The sequence below is a fragment of the Embiotoca jacksoni genome, unplaced genomic scaffold, assembly GCF_022577435.1.
Source record: "Embiotoca jacksoni isolate LCO1_2020_lvr unplaced genomic scaffold, fEmbJac1.0.p SCAF_1, whole genome shotgun sequence".
NCBI classification, from domain to species: domain Eukaryota; kingdom Metazoa; phylum Chordata; class Actinopteri; family Embiotocidae; genus Embiotoca; species Embiotoca jacksoni.
The window spans coordinates 25,009,731-25,031,156 of record NW_027185229.1 but is presented as its reverse complement, the minus strand read 5'-3'; the positions used below and the strand labels follow the sequence as shown (position 1 = coordinate 25,031,156).

The 21,426-nt window shown below is 44.1% G+C and overlaps 1 protein-coding gene across 4 annotated transcripts in view; it reads right to left on the bottom strand.

Annotated features, from left to right (window-relative positions):
• Positions 1–21,426, bottom strand: part of ephb2b (eph receptor B2b) — a 126,786-nt gene that overhangs the window by 80,202 nt on the left and 25,158 nt on the right. The window lies entirely within an intron of this gene.

The window sequence follows — 21,426 nt, the reverse complement described above, 5'->3', positions numbered from 1 at the left end:
AAACTCCTCACAGTATTAATACGGTGCTGTGGTTGAAGAGAAACTGCTTCAGTACTGCAAACATTTTGAAAAGGCAGAACATAAAAGTCATTTTATAACATGTCTATGTAATGCCTGCCGAGTATTACAAAAGGCTTCTCAGCTGGTTCCAAAACTTTTAGCTGATCGATTGATTTGCAGAAAATCAGTCAGACACACTTGATAATTGATTAACCATTCCTGACTAATGGTTTTCCAATTAAATGTATAATAACACTTTAAAATGAATATCGAGTTGAGTTGAGTTGTTTTTTTTTTTTTTTTTTTACTGCCGGTTAGACAAAACTAGTAATTAAAATGAGACTTTTGGGTCTGGAAATTTTAAAGGGATGTTTTTGTTTTGTTATATTTTTTTTCACAATGCCATTTTAGAGCTTAAAAATAATTGAAAAAGATAATAGTTGATTAAAAAAAACTAAACTGTATTTAGATACGGAAAAGCTACCAGTTTGATGAACTTTGCTTTCACAGCAGGTCAGACGCATCCCGGTCAGCAGAACTATGTCATCGCCCCTATGACTCTGTGGGGAAAACAACAGGCTGGAAAAGCAAATCTCCATGTTGCGGAGAGGAGGGGCCACCCAATACGCCGTGGATTAGCCGGTGGAAAGAAACACCTCTGGTAATTGGGGTCAAAGAGAATAGACCTCCTGTCTGTCATGAGGTCCTCCGTGGCACACATTCCACCAGCTTGGCCCAACTGTCCTTCATATGCTTACTGAGCCATTCCTACTGTCACCTTCTTTTGCCTCTCTCTTTTTTTTTTTCTTTTTTTTTCCACCCACAACGTCCTCTCAGCTCTGCTCCTCTCTGCATGTGACTCAGGGAAGGTCTAATGAATTTCTCCTGCTGATTAGGCCTGTGCCAGCCTTGTACTCCGGTGCTGAGCTGCAGCAGATGGAGAGACCATTCATCAGGTTCAAGGCGTCAGCTGCAACTCCAAAATGCCACAGAGGGATTTAGAAACCCCCTCGACAAACACGGCTACTAAGCTTAACATAAGTCAGAGGCAGCGACGGGAGACAACTGCGAGCCGAGGCTTTTCATTAATACTGTGATATGGACTGACTATGGATTGGTGCTAATAGAGTGGGTTAATTAAAAAGTAGGTCCATAAAATCAGATAAAAAAGTTCTATTTACAAGAAATGACTGAAGGAAAATCAAAGACGGAGGATATGAAGTTGTCTCAGGGCTGCGTTTGAAGCTCTCTGTACCAGCTTGCAGGATATTTTAGAGAATTCCTGTCGTTTCGTGACTCTGGATCTCCTCTGATTTATATTCCAGCTAAAAGCCACTGCTTTATAATTAACAGGCTCCACACGCATTTTGCTTTATTTCAGGGCCTTGTGCTGACTTTCAACACCTCGCCAGACATAATACTAGATTTCACTTCTTATTCAGTTATCACAAAGCCCGAATCGTATAATTAGGAAGATGAGACTGCAATTGAGCAGCTATTGATAACCTTGTGTGTGATTCGGTGCCGAGCAGTCGGCATGGGTGTTAGGCAGTGAAATGGTAATTATCCCCGGTAATGATAACGATAATTAGCGGAGGAGTAAAGTGAGAATAATGAACCCCCTCTGTGGTGGTTTGGGGGAGGGGGGGGGGGGACCAGGGAGCAAATTTGCCCCAAGAATGTTGACACAAAGTGGGTGATACTCCATCCCCAAACCTTCTTTCTCTTTTGCTATCTGTAGCCACACTCTGATTCTCCTTCTCGTCTGATCCGCTCTCCTGCTCCTCAGTAATCCTCCCTTCGCACTCCTTCCCTTCCTTCTCCTCTCTTTCATGCTGCGTCTCTCCTGCTATCGGTGGCCCACACGCTGGACAAGTAGCATCCCACCCCGAAAGACTGATCACTTTTCTTCCTCCTGCTGTCTACACTTCAGTCCTGGCAGGCAAACTGATTCATTACCTCCCGTGGAGCAGAGCGGCGCATAGCTCACTACTGTCAGCCGCCGCCTCGTTCCCAGCCCGAACCCCCAGCCGTGGAGGAGCACGGCTGCTCAGCAAGACACGCTGGCTATTAATCAGTAGGAGGACGTGCTACAGAGGCTCTCTGAATCCAACCAGGGGAATCGCTTGTTGTTTTTTTTTTCTTCCACAAAGGCACTTGTTTACAATACGAGCGTTTGAATTTTGCCACTCACGGGAACTGCGGTGATGTCTCCTGAGAACAAAGTGTGTTGACATCAAGTTTCTACTGGTCCATCTGGTAGACACATCTACTACACTCGCGGGTTGGGCGCAATCAGCACTATGTACCGTGAATAAAGAGATGCAGGCCTGAGAGGACTGTCAACAGACCAATAAAGAAATGTGGTCACAAAGAAATAAATATTCTTCAGGCACTCTCGGGCAGAGCAAGGAGAAAAGTTATATTAAATGTCTTTAATTAGTTGGGTAATGCGATGATTTAAAATGCCTCGCAGACCTCACAGGATCTACAACGGGGCTCGGAGAGAGAAAAAAAACTGATTAACGACACACGGTACTCGACACACACATTACAATGTAAGTCTAGACTTCCTGTCTGTCAACCAGATCAATTAAGGCACATATCAATCAGGGTATATCAGTTCGAGGCTGCTGTTATAAACCGTTACACTGGACTAAATAAAGACGGTTCATAATTTGCTGTGCTGACAGGTGATGATTTTTGGCAACTTCGAGAGCAATCTAAGGTGGACTCGTCACGTGAAACTCATTCAGCGCTCTGCTTGTGTTTTCTTCGTGTATTTGGACGACTTGGAAGACTTTTGCATTTTCAGTCTTGGTAACTTTTTCCAACTTGTAGCTTCGTCTTTGGACCCATTATATCCACTTTTTTTTTTTTTTTTTTTTTTTTTTTTTTAATGAGAAACAGACTTTAAAAAGAATAAAGAAAATATCTATATCTTCTACTTACTTAGGGGTGTGTAGTCAACCATTTTTTTTTTTTTGCCTTGCTCCAAATTTTTTGGTTAACTTTATATTTTCAAGACAACCATGTCACTCTTAACTGTGCATGGTTTCCTCTTTCAGAAGGCCAATCATTGACCGGCCTCCTCGTTCCAAAACAACCTTCAATATTGTAATATATTCCATAAAACTGAAAACTACAATGTTCACTCTTTTACAACAATTATTCTTTAAGATCTAAGTGCTTGCAGAATGAAGTGTAAAGCCTGGGGCTGTGTAATGTTTGGCTAGAACAGCCGATTGTGTTGTCACACACGTCGAGTGCTCTGAGGTCTGATGACAAAGTCCCGCCTCTCAATTCCCCACTTAAAACCATGAGGGTCTTTGCATTATTTGTGTAGCAGTGGAGTGATACATAAAAAGTGATTTAACCGTTTGCGCTCATGGGAAAGGTCGCCTCCGTGTTTGCGGTCAAAGACAGCAACAATAGTTCATTGTCTCCACATACAAAGGAGATTTTTCAAATATGAAACTTTAATGGGCAAACCGATCATATATCTGAAATTACAGAGAATATTAATAATATGACAGTGAATAATTAAAGCTTGGATGTCTGTTTTTTTTTTTTTTTTTTTTTTTAAACCTGATACCCTCGACTGTGGAAGAGGCGGGGGGAGGGGGGGGGGGACTATGAATATGCAATGAGACATCGGAGTCTAAGAAAAGCCTCCTCGGCTGAGAGTGCTTCCTCCAACACTTCCTGAGACTAAGGAGAGAGTTTAGTGCTGATCTGAGAGAGAGCTCTCAAGTCAGAGGCTGTCTGAAGTGACAGGCGGGGGAGCGGAGAGAGAGGGGAGGGGGGGGGGGTACTATAACAACACTCTTCTTCTCTAAGAGGGGTCAGTGCTGCATCTCAGCTTTCTAAAGAAAGCAGCAGCATTTTCAATGAGGGATACAGAGAAGAGCTGTTCACAGAAAAGACATTTCAGCTCGAACGACCACGGCGAGCAAAAAGATAAACATTCGGGAACATGCAAATGCGCACAAAAGACTCTGGACTGAAAGTTATCTGAAGCCATTGTGTTCGAGCACTAACTAATGAGAGCAGTACACAATATCAACATGCTGTGTTGCATTTCAGATCGCTTGCTGTGTGTAAAATCTATTCATTCATTCTCTTTCTCTGCACAAAGGACGTTATTTGTGAGTCTATTATTTCCTTTTTTTTTTTTCTTTTTCCAGCCCGTTTCTCAACATTTGCAGATAGTTTACGATGATGGCTGACCACTCATGATTTGGCCAAAGGGCAGAGATATCAGCGTCTGACAGATGGATGTCCAATTAGCGGCAGGAGATAGACAGAAGTCTGACTGATGGATGTCTCTACCGCCACGGGTAATCCAAGTAAACTCGCGCACCTCGCAGGCAAAGCAACAAGCGCAGCTTTTCACAGAAACAAATATTTCTTCGATTTCAAACGCAGCATCCACGCTTTACAGTGAGCTTTTTTTCCCAGCATAAAGAACTTGATTTGACAAATTGCCTTGCAACTTATTGCATCACTGTTAAAGGAAAAAACACTGCATATAAACGACTTTGACAGGGCAGCTTAAACCAGAATCAAAGAGACTACCAATTTTCTAACAAACCAGCCTATATTTAGACCCTACGGTTTAATGAGGGTATTTTGAAGAAGCAATTGACCTCCAAAACAGCGTGAAGCAGTTTCGAGGCATGACTTCTTTTTATCTTTCTCGCCAGCGGAACTGAAGCCTCTGCTGTCGATGGAACAAAATCCTGCAACATTCAATTTAACATCGACATAAACCACATATGGTGCTTTCCGTAGCTGTGATAATGTCAGCTAACGGAGCTAAAAAGCAGCTAAACATTCTCCCCATAAAAGCCGTGCTGTGTAAAGTTCAGTTTAACCACTGCTGAGGGGCGCATGAGCATTTACTGGTATTTCACTGAACACCTGAAACCACAGGATTCGATGGCAAATGTGGGAAGATTGTGCAACGCACTGCAGTTGCAGAGTAACACGAGCAAGCTGTTCATTGTGCTAAAAACAGAATCCTATATGGTGGACCCGGCACGGAAATCTGCCCAGATTAAGGGGAAAGGCAATGATATACCCCTGAGGGAGGCAGTGTAAGCGCACAGACGTGATTCATAGGTTTAATGATGGACAGGGCTACCGTATAGCCTGTTGGAAATAATAACAGTCTGTTTCATTTAGAGGGAAGAAGTGGACAGAGCCCCTGGTCCAGAGCAACTCAGCTCAACTTATCTGTCAGCGCAAGCCGGGTCCATTAAGGTACAGTCGAGCTCCCACCACTGTCACATAACAGCTTATCCCTGTGTGTTAAATGAATTCTTAATCCCACTTTTACAATGAAAAAGCCTTTGTGGACCATGTGGCATTGACCCAAACCCCAGAAGTACGGCATTTTTTTTTCACCCCCTTTTCTTGTGCCAAAGGCAGACTCGGTATCCAGGTGTGTCGTTGGTGAGACTTCACATCAGGCAAATTTATGTGGTGTGGAGGTTACCACCGGGTCCTGAAAAGGCAGGTTCGGAGTGGGGACGAAGATGATGTAGGTGTTTCGGGGAGCAATGAGGTAGGGCTCAAAGTTCAGGCCCACCTCATCAAGGCTGTGTTTTCCAAGGCAAAGAAAGATGAGTGAGGAAGCGGGCTAGTTGATTTTGGCCGAGCACCATACAGTGTGAAATATAGTACTACCCACACAAACACGGACACACAGAAAGTAGAGCGCTCTCAAGGCACTAACTGTTGACAGAAGGATACAGCATGGCGTTCCCAGGGGCCTCGAGCAGGATGTACGACAGTAATCCCTACACAGCCGAGCTGTGTTATCAGTCAGTGTAACTTAACTTGTCAGCGAAGCCGAGGGGCAGTAGCCAAAAACAAATGGAAGAGACGCAAAAACTACGACTTGATGTATGACTGAAGGGACGGTCAGGTCCTCTAACAGGACACAAGCTGCCTTTACTTCAGATCTCTGGGCTTTCTTTTATGTTTCTGATGATGGAATTCAGTTTAATGTTATTTGTTGTCCAATAACCAGATGCTATATGGGTTGTTGCATCTTCCACCATACACTGTCTTTATTTAGGAATGTTCATTTGCAGAGCACTGGGTTGAAAAGATACTATTCTTAGTATTATTAAAACGTAAATCTTCTACTACTTACTCAAGGTAAGCAAAGAAAATAGCATTAAAAAGGAACAAAGATACTTTGTATATCTTATAGTCCAAATTTACAATAATGATTATAAAATAAAATTTTATTCTGCATGCTACATTTGAAAAAACTGGAGGTTATACTACATTTACGGACAAGATATTTCAGTATTCGCAGCAGCAGAGTTTCTTTATGAATGGAGAGAGTACTGGCGTAACAGAATGTGTTACACGGTTTTTATGTTTCCTGGTCACTGAGTGTCCTTCGTTAGTTTATGGTCTGTTTCAGAGGTAGTCAGCACTTCCAGTCTTGGGACGGTTAGTTAAAATTAGGAATGAGCTTTTTAACCAAAAACACTCTTCAAGATTTGATATTCGTTGGGAACTATTATTCAAAGACACCTCCCCTTCCCAAGAGAGAGACCCATTCCCGCCGTAAACTCGGGCTCATCGATGCTATTAAACTTCAAAAACTCTCGCCTTGGACAAAGCTGACGAGGGCGTTTGATTGCTGTGCACGTCTAAAATCAAACTGACTCCGTCTCGTGTCAAAGCTAGCCATTGATCGTTGGTTTGTGGATCTGCTCGGTATGGCCGTGGCAGAATGTGCTCGCTTTACCTGGCAGCACTTGCGCTGAAGCTTGTGTTATTTGTTTGAAGGATTTCCACACAGAACGTTTTCACTACTGTTGTTGTCTTTTCCTGTTTCTCCTGCTTGTACAGTCTCATCTAATCTCACAGTGTCACACGTATTTTACTGGCTGGTGGTAGTAACACCTTCTTCTTCTTCTGCAACTTCTCCTGTTTAAGGGCAGTTGGCAAACAGCTTTTGGCTGCATTACCGCCACCTTCTGGTAGTGGTAATGCGCCACTAGAGTGACAGGAACGTTTGTTTTATGATAAAAAAAAAATGACATGAAAACTACTTATTTTTATGATTTAATGACTGTTCAAAATGTATCCCTAGTTACAATAACTAACTGAACTAGCAGTAACTAGTCAAGTGTTGGAAAAGCGTCGGGTGTTTTTGCTATTAGCGACACCTGTAGGTGTATCATTAGTGTAGTCTCGCCATTAAATACTTCAGTTCTGAGTGACACCATATTTCATGGCAGAGAGACATCAATCTAAGCAATAAATTGTGAGCGGGAACGGTCACCTGGCCAATCATGAGCTGTGTGAAAGAAACCTGGCTAATAACACAGGCTCGAGGATTTATAAGCACGCTTTCCATATTTCCCAAATCGCTGACAACCTCGACGAGACCTGTTGAACACATCAGTGCATTCGAAATTTTGCAGCGGAAAATTGTGTAAAAGTGGGTCCCACATTTTTATAAGCAGCAGCTGAGGAGAACATGTGTATGACTCAAAAAAGAGGCCGTACAAGTGACATTCATCCACCCATCCAATCATTTTAAGTGTTGCACGAGCACTCTGATGGAAAGCGATTTGTGCCTCCCTGTCTAACTTTGCTGCAGGTATTTTAACTGCACTCATCGAGGAACATCAAAGTGACAGCTTTTCATATACCACTACTAATTGACTTGATGGAAATAATCATCACAAGCCTCCCACGTCTTGCCTACAAGCCATTAGCCAAAAGAAGATGATTAAAAAATGTACTAGGCTCATGCAAGAACATGCAGGAATCCTTTATTTCACAAATGTGTGGTCCTAGACTTCACGAGGGATTTCATTCTCTCTCTCTCTCTCTCTCTCTCTCTCTCTCTCTCTCTCTCTCTCTGCCACCTTTTTCTCTTTCCTAGAGGCCTCTGTAGGAGCCGTACGACCGTGATACGCTTGTATTAGTCCAAAACACACCATGTTCCCCCCCCAGCTGAAAATATACTCAAATGAAAGTGTGGCAGCAAAGGGACCAATTTCCCCTCCTAATTTGGCCTACATGAGATGATGCCTGTGGTAGTCGGGAGAGCAGCTATCTCCATGCCAACCACTTTGATTGGCAGCCTTGGTAAAATCGTGGGGTAGCAGAGGAGGTGGGTGACACCAGCTGAAAAATGTGAAGGAGATGCGATAACATGGAAACACCCCAAACATTCAACTTAGGGTTGAAAACGAGGTGCGTGTAAGTGTACGCACGCACCGGCGTTCATGCAAATTTGCGTGAAAGATAGCAACCTCTGTTTGTTGTGGCAGCTTCTCCTTGTTTACAAAAGGATAAAAGAATTCCACCACATATTATGAGCCTGGCCAAGTCATTAAAGTCTGACAAACAAATCTAGTTTACGGCCAGTTCGATATCCTTTTAAAGAGCCTTTCATCTTCTGGAAGATCCTTTAAAACTAGTTGTAAATTCCTGTGCGGAGGCTCTGGGTCCTTATCATTTCAGGTTTGGTGATAAGGTTAAACTTTTATGGTTCAGAGCTGCATTTTAGCCAAAGTCCAATAAAAGTCGCAGAAGAAGACATCAATCAGTGTCTAAATCGGTGTGTAAATCCCTACCTGTTAACTGATATCAACAAGACCTAAAAAAAAAAAAAAAAAAAAAAAAATATCCCAAACACACAGGGCTCGTGTTGGTATGAAGGGTCCAGTAAGTGAAAAGTGGGAGGTTTATATTCAAACATGTGATGTTTTTGGCAACAACCAGCTTTAAACAGAGACATGTATCACGGGCTGTATGTCCCAACAAATAAATAGTAATAAAGACACCAAACAAGGTCCTACAGCACTGCGATGTCCCACGACTGCCTGCTTGTCCGAGAACTATTACTAAACATGATGCATTAAATCACAGATAACAAAGGTAAAAATACCCCCCCCCCAAAAAAAAAACAGAAACGCACTGTTATTTGTATCCTCAAACAGAAACCCTATTATCAACCAAGTATGAACTTCTGTGTTATGAAACTGTTAAAGCAACGCGTTCAGAAAAAAAAAAAAAAACTTTTAAGTGTGTCTGTGCTGAAACCTGCAGTGCGGAGGTTTTGCCTCCCCCTTCTGCCAGTGAATAAATTGTTTTGCGCCTCGTAACCGCCACAAAAATTACTTCACGGTTAGATTTCGATCCATTCGTCGCAATGACATTTTGAAAGTCGAGAAGTACTGCAGGATTTAGTTACTTTATCCCCGTTCAAGTTGGCATTGGGCTAAACCAGAAGTGGGAAGACGCTTGCTCTGCCCACACAGCGTGCTCAGTATCCATCTAGCCATCATGGGGATGTCACGTCACACGCCAGATGTAAATACACAGAGATTTATCTGGCTGTGATAGACTTGATCTATGCATTTGGCAACGGCTTTAATAACAAGACGTTCATTTATATGTAAAGTACGACAGATTTATAACAGTGAACCAATCTCATAATTTTAGCTTCTTAACTTAACTATTTGAGGCAAACTTACACGTTTAGCTGTATTAAGCCCTCTCAAGCTTGAATTTCATTTGCTCTATTTGAAGCACATTAAGACGCGTCAAAGATTTACCAACACCCCACTGATGCAAATGACGACTGACAAATTCGTTTTGCATGTCATCATATATCAAACAAATCTGTCTCAAAAACACCTTGCATGCCAGGCGTTCTTCTTCTTTTCTTTTTTTCTTTTTTTTGCTGCACATTTAGTTTCTGGGTCAAGTACTCGGGGAGGGAGAAAAAGATGCCGAGACTTCCTTGTGTTTAATGATAAATGTGACTCATCTGTAGCTGAAAATGTTTCACGAAATCTAAATAAATGAGTCGTTTTTTTCGTGCTGCAAGACCTTCTGTATTTGTTTCCGGCTATGTTTTGATTACAAGCAATCAAAGATGCAAACAAGGAACCAACAGCGTACGTGTGAAGAGATTTTCTTCTGAAATAATCAGTTTTCAGGAAATCAAGCTGTAATAAATTCCGCAGCTACAACACCATCAGAGTCTGAAAACACAGGAAAATGTTTCATTAACTTCAGGAATACATCCGTTTTCTGTTCCTATCTTTTGACAGCTCGTGCACTGTATACTAATAAATGAGCAAGGGCACTGTTTTTTGGTTGAAGCAGTGACCTTGCTGTGGATCTACATGCATTCATTCACATAAACACAGTCATGCTACGACAAATCCCTTTTCAAACACGATCGGCATCACCGTCAGATGAAGATTAAAACATTGATTTACTGACGGCAACTTTAACATGTTTGTCTGTTTTATGGATGTTATATTGCAAAAAAAAAAAAAAAAAAAAAAAATAGCACTGGTGCAGTGCTCTGCCGTTTCGGCAGAATACAATAATGCACAATAATAATCATACATCTTTTTTCTTAATGTTAACGGATGAAATCAAAAGCTGGCATGCAACTGTCGTGAATTTCAAGCACATCCGTGAGAGCCGCCAGCAACTCTACGCTCCTTCATGTGAGAGGAGAATATGTGGAAAGTGTTGTGTTAAATGAAACTGGCGTCGCGTTTGATTGGCAGGGCCTCCACGAAGAGACGTTGTGCAATCGACTGATAAATCAAATGAACTGGAATAAGAAACTGACAGACTTCAAAAATAAAATAGCCGTTCAACCATATAAGCCGCTTTTTTTTTTTTTTTTTTTTTTTTTCAGTCCTAATTACGACTCATGTGTTCTGCTTCCAGGTACAACACTTCATTCCTGTGTGTCATGTGGAGGAATTTGAACGGCGTTATTGATGTGCGAGAGGTCAAACTAGGCGAGCAGATCTCTCCCCAGTCAATACAGCTTCTCTGCCAAGAAAGTCATCAGTTCAGAGTTGTTTCTCTGTCTGAGCAGACGTTGCTTCACCCCCACTGCCTTACACAAACACACACACACACACACACACACACACACACACACACACACACACACACACACACACACACACACACACACACACACACTAGCCCATCCACCTACCAGACCTCATGCTAGTTAATCAATGGCACGGTGTACTTAGCCAATATATTGTCTCACTTCTTTGTTACTTGATGTTGGGGGAAGAATAATACTTGAGACGAGAGGCCTTAAATCACCTCCGTGCATTAAAAAGCGATGAGGTAGGTAGATGCTGTTTGAGCAGCTTCCAATAAAATAATGCTGTTAAGGATGATGCAGACCAATCATCTGAGGGAGGGAGGCTCGATGTAAGGGTGTAATAATGTGCATTAATGGGTAGCTTTACGTGTGTTTTACAATGCCTGCAGTCATGTAGGAATGGTAAAAGAGGAGTAATGATTTACTCTCATTAAGCAGAACAGCGCAGACATCTTTTCTCTCCTAATTTGAATCTTCTGTTCCCTCTCTAACCTGCCCCTCTTCTTCCGTCCTTCCTGCAGCACACCTCCTCCCATCTCCACTGTAGCTCGTAGGTATCGTTTCCTCCCTTCCACCACCTGACATCACTTTATTACATCCACCATTTTCAGCCCTAATCCTCCCCCCCCCTCTCCCCCATACGCTCTGATCCAAAGAGGAGGCGAGAGTGCCTCCTAACAGCCGTGACTGTTTAAGTATCACCACCGGTGCCCGTCTCCACCCCGCATTTCCTGATGGGGACCACACATTTCACGGAAGAGAGAGAGAGAGAGAGAGAGAGAGAGAGAGAGAGAGGGAAGGAGAGAGGGAAGGAGAGAGGGAGAGGGAGGAGGGGGGTGGGGGAGGGGGTTGGGGTTGGGGTTGGCGGTGGGGATCACACGGGAGGTGAGGCATATTGGTGGATTCCAGGCCTGTGAGCTAGCTCCTCTCCCTCTCCGGCTTTGGAAGAGTTATGATGGAGGTCACAACCCTCTGGAGGTCTATAAAGCAGAGAATGGGGAGGCGGTGGAAAGGCAGTACCTCAGCCGTGTGCCTCCTCGCCTGCCTGCCTTCTCCACTGCTGGGACCATTACTGCATCCAGTCCCAAACGCACACAGCAACAACAGGCCACAGAATAACCCAAATATCACTTACAGCACAGGCACCCCTAAAGCCCCAGCAATCAACATGCTCTTAATCAACGACGGCACAGCACAATGGAAATTGTGTTGGCCGACCATTAAGGCACCTTAAGGACTTACTGTTAGTCAAACTAACATACACCGGGAGATATTGGATACCGGTGGAGCACAAAAACACAGAGCTAATGGTTTCATGGTGGTCAGCTGTGAAAGAAGACAGAAATAGGAGTCGAGGAGAGAGAAGCTGAAGGGGAGAGGATAGATGGAGGTGATTTCAGCAGAGCAGGACAGCGCTGCCTTGGAGACTGTTTACGTGAGGAAAAAAACACGCCAGATTCATTTCCATGACCTGCGTCGGCCCTCACAGTGTGTGCCCCTCTGCTCAAATCAGGGCCAGCCACGGCTAATTAAATTGTTTAAAGTGGATTTTTAAATAAATTTAAAGTCGCAGTGGACAAAATGGGGTTATCGGCCGTTACATAAAAGTGACAAGTTAAATTACTGAGTGTACAAGAACACAATGATAAATTTTATGAATCATTTTAAATTATAATAATTAACTTGAGTCCTTGTTTAGTAAAATCATAACACCTTTACAAGCAGGCTCATCAATGTTTTATAGAAAAGGCACTCAGCAGCAAAGCTGTACTCTGTGTCTTTGAAATGCCACGTTTCCTCGGGGGGGATAAATAAGAGTTGTTTTGGGGTCAGAGGATGCAATCAAAAAAGTTTTGAGTTTCACAAGTGACTGAGGTACTTTGATGGAGATTAAGTGTAGGAATGTATCATTAAGGGGTCTTTTGTCGAAATGTAAATTAAGATGGACAGAGAAGTAGATAGAGGAATGAAAGTGAACAAGAAAGAAATACAGACTTCAGCATTCTTGGCTCATTCTGTTCAACCATATAATCAAAATCTAATCTTACTCATCAGATGTCAGGAAGTGGCCGGCCGGCTCTGGCTTTTAAAAAATCCATTCCCCTATTAGGGTGTTGCAGTTACTGGTACGACGAGTTGGCTTAGTCTATCTGTCATGCGGCATTATGTCGGGAACAGGAAGGTGTAGACCAGACTTGGTCTTTTGCCTATTAACTCAGATAAATGTTTGCGTTACAACCTGTAAGGTAAACAAACAGAGTCTGGCTCAGGTTAAGTCCAGAGATGCTTTGTGGTTCTGTGGAATGCTAAAGCCCTCCTTTGCTCTTAAGAAGCGAGCCCTCCTTCTGTTTGTTTTGTAGCCATTACAGCCACTTAGCCCGACAGAGTACTTTGTTTCCCTTATCTCCTGAACAGCTAAAACGCATAAGTGTTTTCAGCGTCTGTTCGACCTTGGGTTTAACTCCTATCACTGTTTACTTGCGACACAGATCAAAGACAGATTGCTCTGGAGCGCGCAGTCGTAAAAAAAAAAAAAAAAAAAAACCACAACAACAAAAAAGGGACGGCATACTTGTGTCTGTGGACGAATTTATGGTTTCATTCCAACAGGGAAAAGACAAAAGGCATATTTCAGCACCGACGGCTGCCTCTGACAGGTGAGCACCGGAGAAAGACCTCCAAACAAAGTTTAAGGAGAGTAACTGCAGCAGACAGTGCTGCTCAGGAGAGGGAGGAGGGGGGGGGGGGGGGGGGGGGTGGAGGGGGGTGGGGGGGGCTCGAGTGATCTGCGCGGCGTGGCTAAAAGTCAAGAAGCAGAAGCCTCCGCCGTACCAGAGCAACTGTTGTTGCCATGGTAACCGGACAGCAGGGTGACGGGCAGCGTGTCAGTAACAGTAAAGGATGACTCCGTTCCCCCTGGCAGAGATAACGTTGGCCCGCAGGAGGTGACGAGGGAGTAAAACGAGGAAACCGGGGTAACAGAAGGGAGATAAACCTGTTGAGCTACACGGACGCAGACGGTGTTATCTTACCATCCAGGTATTCAAGCCTCCGTAACGCCACGAGAATACTCCGATTGTCTTTATAAACAATGCCATCTGGGCTGCATTGCAGAACAACAACAACAAAAAAAGAACAAAAAAAAAAAAAAAAAAAAGATAAATCTGACGTTCCTCCTCCTGGTTTTGTTTTAGCTGTTAAAAGTAAAATCTCAACCTGCATTTTAAAACAAAACAAAAAAAGATCCCAACACTAAAGCATAGATAATTTATTAAACCTTATCTGAAGATTTTCTTTCACTTCTTTAGAAGGTGCCTTCATCCCTTTCACAAAGGAAGGTATTCTGCAACAGCTTCACTTAAAATTCTTCATCTCAATCTTAAGAAATTCTTTTGCAATGTCCTCAACAGATGATGGTAATGTGGAGAAAAACTAGACGATAGATCACAAGTAAAACTATCAAAGTGGTTGTCAATGCTTGTGCAATACAATATGTGCTCATACATACTGTAAATTTACATCTGTTTTCACATATAAGTGTGTTACTTAGATTAAATGGTATTATAAAGCTGTTGTTTGGATTTAGGGAATTAGTTTATTAGAAAGTCAACTCATATCAAGAATTCAGCCTCATCAAGGAGCAGAAATTATCCTCACGCCACTTTATTTATGTTTGATTATTTTGGTTCTACAGAGACAATTACGTGGTGGATCTTGAATGAAGTATCAAATATCATTTTAGAAAGAAAGGCATCAAACAGGTGGCAGGAAGGGAAAACTAAAAACAGGCACAATAGCGGAAGAAGAAAAAATGGCTGCCAGGAGAGTCTTGACAGTGTTGACCAAAAGAAGAGGGAACATGTGAATCAGGAAAAAAAAAATGAAACAGATAAAGTGATTGAAGGATTGAGCCAGCTGAAGCACAGAGGAACTGGTTCACAAGCCCGGTGAACGGTTGGCATGCAAATCAAGCCTGTATGGGGTTACAGGCAGGGTGAGAAGCGGATGCATGAAGGGGCTTCACAGGCAGTCATTTACCAGCATTCAACTCCCATCAATATCAGGACCGATTAATGAGGGGCTAGAGGGGAGAGCAGGGAGAGGGCAGAGAGGACCGGAGGGGGAGGGGGGGGGGGCAACGGCCAGGTGTCGGAGGAGGCACAGAAAGGGAATAAAGAGGGCGCAGGCAGTGATCCGTGAGGAATTCCAGCCGAGCGGCAACAAGAGTGGTGGGGGGTGGCTGTTTAGTCGTGCACTGCAAAAAATGCTCATTAAAAAAAAAAAGAAAAAAAAAAAAGAAGCTGCACCTGGCTCTATTTTAACTTTTTAAACATACACAAGTCCTGAAATGAAACTGTGACACAGCTCTGGCTGGTGTTTGTCAAAGAGTATTACATCATGTTACATGATATTTCTGCACTGAATATAAAGTACTTTGAAATCTTGTTCTGAATGTTAAGGAATATCGAAGAGAACGGCAGAACGCTTCGCTTCTGCCAAGGAAATGTTCAGTGTTTGAAGCAAAGCTTTCCAAAAGAAATGATTGGACTGGTCAACTAAAAAGAGGTACTTTTACACTTGCTTACAAAAAAACATAAAGAGCCAGCGTTAGATTACGTGATTTATAAAGGTTTTCCTCAATCTGGAGGACGGAAAGATAAAAGAAAGGGAAGTGAGGCTTGATGTGCGAGTGTCTGTGAGGCCCTTAAACGCTTTGGGACGAAGGTTTAAAGGCTAAAATCATGCTTCAACCTTGAGTAGTGCTCCTCCCCCGGAGGGAAAGGTCTCCGTGTGGATGACAAAGGGTCGTGTTCTTTTAGGCATCTGCGAGCCCGAGGTTGTGTTTTATTGTCGGTCGTGCCTGTTGTGCGTGCGGGTGGCCGTGCGTGTATGGCTGCACTCGTGTTAGGGGTGGAGCGTGCGCGCGTGTGCGTGTGTGTGTGTGTGTGTGTGTGTGTGTGAAGTGCACGTGTAGGTGTACTCACGAGTGGATGTGGATGTGGATTTAGTACATGTGTCTGTGTGTGTGCCCAAGTAGACTTGTATGTGTGTTGGCACAACAGAAAGGCATTAGAGCAGAGTGTGTGCGCGTGCGTCCGTGTGCGTGCGTGTGTGTGTGTGTGTGTGTGTGTGTGTGTGAGAGAGAGAGAGAGAGAGAGAGAGCGAGAGAACTGTGGGCCCAGGGGAGCAGGGATTTTGGGGTGACCGCTCCAAAGGTCCCCCCCACCCTCACTCGCTTTTCATCAATGACTCGCCAGGCCATGTGACCGCTGCTTCTCACAGAGGCACTGGGCAGACAGAGACAAGGGGGCAGCGTGTTAGGGCCGCATGCCTGTTTCATTGTTTGTGCAGGGTGCCTCACTGCTGAATGCGGACAAATCAATCCTGAAACATCAGCATCAACCCACAAGCACAAACTGGACGAGGACAGAGGCAGCACTGTGGTCGCTCGTCTCCGGGAACAGACTCAACAGCAGTGAGGAGCATTTCCTCCTCATTTATCTGTCTGTGAGCCTCCTCTGTCTCCGACTCTTCATTTGTCTGTTTCTGTTCTCCGTCCTCATGGCAGGCAGAGAAAGGAAAAAACACGTCTGCCTCCGTCTTTGGCTCGACTGCTTTTTTTGCTGAGGCTACGTTGTAAATTCCACAACGACTAAAAGTACCGCGTATAAAAATGCCAAACAGCGGTGTAGGAATGCTAAGTGCTAATTCGATATCCTCCGGTTGCACCTCTGGTCCGACGGCCTGCAGTTGCACTTCTTCCGTGACAACGTGAAAGAAAGCAGGACGGCGGTATAGCAAGATATTAAGTATTACTCGGGGGTAGCAGTAAAATCTTGTGATGAGTGTTATTGAAGGTAAAAGTTAAACAAGCAGAGTGACTCGGAAAACACTCCGATTTAAATGCCACTAAGCAGGCGAGCAGGCGGGGGAAGAGAAGCGTAAGCCTTGAAGCTTTTCAGTCGGCTGGAAACAGTGGATCAGTGTCTTGCTCAAAGGGCAGTGAGGAGGTAGTTTCTTTTGGAATAATGGCACGTATTTGCTCCCCAAAGCCACACAGACATCAAGGAAACAAGCTCGAGATGTAGCGATAGCGAGGCCACCCCTTGGACCAAATTGGCTCGCTGAGCGAAGCATGTATTCCGCAGCTCCTACTGGATTTCAGAAGCCACAGAATAATTTGAAACTTTTGCTTTGAGACACACTCAACCAGCCAAAACCAATGACAGCAAATCACCACAAGCTAAAGATATCGCAGATCATTCCAGATAGCCCCGCGACGGCTCCGGATTTCTCCGGGGAGTTCGCCAGGTTGCGCCGGGTGGTTATCGCCAGGTCATCTTCCACCATCAGCTAAATGAAGCAAAATAAACACGGGGCTCCTGGCACAACTCTTTTGGAAAATAAATGCCACCGCAGCTGCGAGAAAAGCCGCGAGACACCAGAGTCGCTTTGATTTGCAGACTGCTCGATGATTCCCGAGGGCCGGGTCGGGTCCGGGCCCGGCGAGGACAGGGGATTGGGGGGTGGGGGGGTGCGTGGGGAGGTGTAGTGGAGGGACCGCGTGTGCCTCTCTCGCTCCCCGGTGACCCGAGAGAGCGTCGGGGCCTTCGCTGAATAACCAGCCTCATCCACCACATTCAGACGAGGGGCTAAAAGGTTAATTGAACCTCTGTGCTGCGCCTTCCTCTGTGTAATTTACTGTGATTAATGCATGAAGGTTACTGTCAGTCTCATTTGCTAATTGTCCAAAGCAGTATGTAATTAACCACATCTGGAAAAAATATGCACGGAACTGTACAGACTCGGTAGAACAGTCGAGGGCTGCGACCAGACGGCTGAACGCAGCCGAGGCCACAATACAACCATTTCCACGCGTTACACCGTCAGCCGGACGAACACGACTGACGCAGTAATATTGTTGACGAGTTCTTCTGTAAAAAAAAATACATAAATAACGAAATAAAAAATCAGGCTCCGTTCAATCTGCCGTTTAATGCGTTTACACGGCTTTATTTGGAATTTCTTTTACAAAGGTTCTCCTCCACTGATGCGTGAAAAAGACTTCAGAGGACGCCTCCGAAAAGTTTCCATCTGAACCTACTGTCTGGTCTGACGTGCAAAACTTTACATCAAGAGAGCAGCTGGAGTCAAAGGGATCACACTGCGCTCTGTTACAACGTGTTTCTGACTGTAAGTGTGATATCCACGGTTTTATTATTTCCCCTGTCAGCCCGGCTGCGTTTCCTGCGTCAATTATTTCTGTCAGACAGCTCTCGTATGCAAAGCGTGCGGCTCTCTGCAGCGGCAGTCCTATTTGGTAGCTAAAGTTCAGCTTGTGTTATCTGTGTCTGGCAATAACGTCAGTTGTTCAAACACTTGGAAAGTTACGGCGAACATTTTCCTCTGGGTTGCTTTTTCTTGATAGAGCGGCAAATAAATACCGGAAATTACAAATATAATGTCATCGTCAATAAGCCCGAGCTCTTGAGGGGCTTAAATTCTAATGGAGCCTTCTTTTTTTTTTTTTTGATGATATGGATGGCCAAATTCCCTTGATGACGTGCTGCCACAGCTTATCTGTGGGAGAGAGTGTGTGTGTGTGCATTAATTTCCCTGTGTATTCTCCCCTCTGGGGTGTGTGCCTGCATACGTTGAGCACATTCTGCCAGCCGAGTGCTGTGACCTCGTGTCCCCGTGTGTGTGTGTGTGTGTGTGTGTGTGTGTGTGTGTGTGTGTGTGTGTGTGTATGTGTGTGTGTGTGTGTGTGTGTGTGTGTACTCAGTGCTCCGAGTGCCCGACCCGTTCTCTTGCTCTTTCTCGATAATAGGTGTATATACATTTTAATCTTGGATTACTCGGCCGACTCAGAAGAGGGCTATCTTGTCAGCGTGGTGCTCGCGGCCAGCCGTTACAACAGCCTGAAGCCGAGTAAGAAAGTCCTGACTGTATGCCGTCTAATTTAAGGCGTCAAGAAAGAACCGAGGCAAATCCTTTCTGCACACAAAAGGAGACACAATTTGTTTATTTGTGTGAGGGACAACGTTTGCTCCCTCCACATTTTTTTATGAGTACACAAACTGACAATGATTACATTTACATCAATTAAAAACCACTTTCACCCATTAAGCTTTATTAAGTTTTCCAATGTCATGTTTAAACAACATTCTCCACATTTTCTAAAGAGCATCTTTTAAAAGTAATTACAGCAAAGTCAAACTTCCGTGCCATTAATTGTTATTTATGAGGGTGAATTAATTTCCAGGAAGTTTGCTGGCTACTTTGAAATGTACGATGACCTTGGCGGTAGGACGCAACTCAGTAATGCATTCACACCGTTGGCAGATTTTATGCAAACGAAACGGCAAACTGAATATTTGATCAGGTTTTTGCTCGCCAAGGTTACACGGTTGGAGGATTTCCCTGCAAGTCTTTGATTCTGTATGCTTTGTAGATGTTTCTGTTCCACTATATGACCTTTACTACGTTATATATGTGACTGCAAAGGTGGCATAGGTTCACAGCTGGTTGCTGCTGAGCTCCTGAGGGGAGTGCGGAAGGGGAACGAGGGATTGTGGGTTGTAATTAATTTACTGCTAGATTACACTGGATAATGCCCGTATCATTACAGAATTAGGTTGACAGTGGTCTTGGTGTGGATACCATGGGGTGTGTGTCAATACACACACAAAAAAAGAAAGTGCACGTGTGTGTTTGTGGAGGTTATTGTGGCCCCTGAGATATCCCTAAGTGGAAAATTGCGTTTAATTATCCACATGCAGACAAACACGGGCAAATAGCCTGCATAACTCATCGAAACCAAACAGCTTGATAATGATGCTGCATTGTTTCCTTGGGGGCAAGTGAGTCTTGGGTTTTAATATGAGAAATTGAGAGTTCAGAGGCTCTGCTTCACTAGCATCAAAAGAAATCTCATCAAGCAGCACTTTAAGTTAGTAAAAAATGATTACAGTAATTTCACAAAGTATTCAAAATATCTTTTTGTGAATTATTTCCTTTACAACCTGAAATCCCACACAAATATGCTGATGTTTGTATCCCTTAAAGAAAAATTCACCTTCAGGAAATTTGATCCAAAAGGACTACCATGTCTACCACGTCCTGGTCGATGTGGCTCTTAAATCAGATGGTTTGTCTAATGAAGAAGATCGGAGACTTACATCGGTAAAAAAAAAAAAAAAAAAAAAAACAACAACATCAAAATGTCCATAAAAATGTAGTTTAGTGAATTACGGCACTGCAGTAGAGTAATATAATTCAGCTTTCAGGAACAGTACTTTGAGGCTCAGTGTATCTGAAACATGGTTTTGTTAAAATATTGATGAATTTCAGAAAACCATGTCGTGATTGAGAGGGCTACGCACGAAGCACGAAAATCTGTCCCAGTAAATGTACTTGCGTTACAAGTTTAATTTTACACTTTAGGTTGGAGTCCTTGAAAATAACCAACATGACCATTCCTAGATGAATATAAAACTACGGCGGTACCCGATTTTGTCAGTTTTTATTTTGAAGATTCAACTGTTCAATCCTCAATTTTATTTTCGATAAAGAGTGTCTCGAAATCAGAACATCCACGGTGCGCTTCCCCTTTTTCTGCGGATTGCCGAGAGTAGCGCGCAGCGGAGGTCTTTCCCCTCTGTTCCTCCCCTCGAGGTTTCTGTGTACGTCTCCGAAGACAAGCGATCTCCACCCCCTGGCCTCCGATCATCCCCGTCCACGCCCGCCGACCTACACTGATAGACCCCGCAGCCGGCACGGTCGAAAGCACCCCCCTTGTCTTTGTCTCACTTCCAACCCGGCAACACTGCGTCCTCCACCACCTCCGGCTCGGCGATGACCTCCCGCTGTCCTGCTCGGAGGGCTGATGGACTTGACGCCAATGACGCGCGGATTTGGCCCGCCACCCGTTCGAACCTCCGGGCGGCGTGGTGAGTTAACGGCAGTTGCGCTCTGTACCCGAACCTCTCCCGGAAAGAAAACGCGCTCGGAGGATTGGAAACATTTCACGTTCCTTTGAATCCGATTAAAATTTGTTTTATCTTGTAAAATTTTGCGATCGAGAAGTAAAAAATAGCCAGACTTTGGATCCTGAAGCCAGTTTTAACAGTTCCCTTCGCAGGAACATCCTCCAAAAGATTCCTCCTTCAAGAAACTTTACACACGGCTTTGTCTGTATCATCACAGCCTGCTCCTGCTGCTCTAACATGGAAAAAAAAAGTTTTCAAGAGGAGCCTCCAGGAACCTTGAATGCTTTCCTCCATTCTGTCCTTTCTCTCACTCTTTCCCTGTCGATTGATTTGCACTCGTACAAAGGCAGTCAAAATGCAAAAAGGCTTGTCCATTCCACAGGCGTCCTCTCTCTGCATAAACTTCTCCGTTGCCCCTTTGTCCGATTAATACCTTCATGTCTTTTAGACTCGCTCCCCCCCACCCCCACCCCCCCCAACCCCAACCCCAACCCCACATCCCAGACAAGCCTTAGT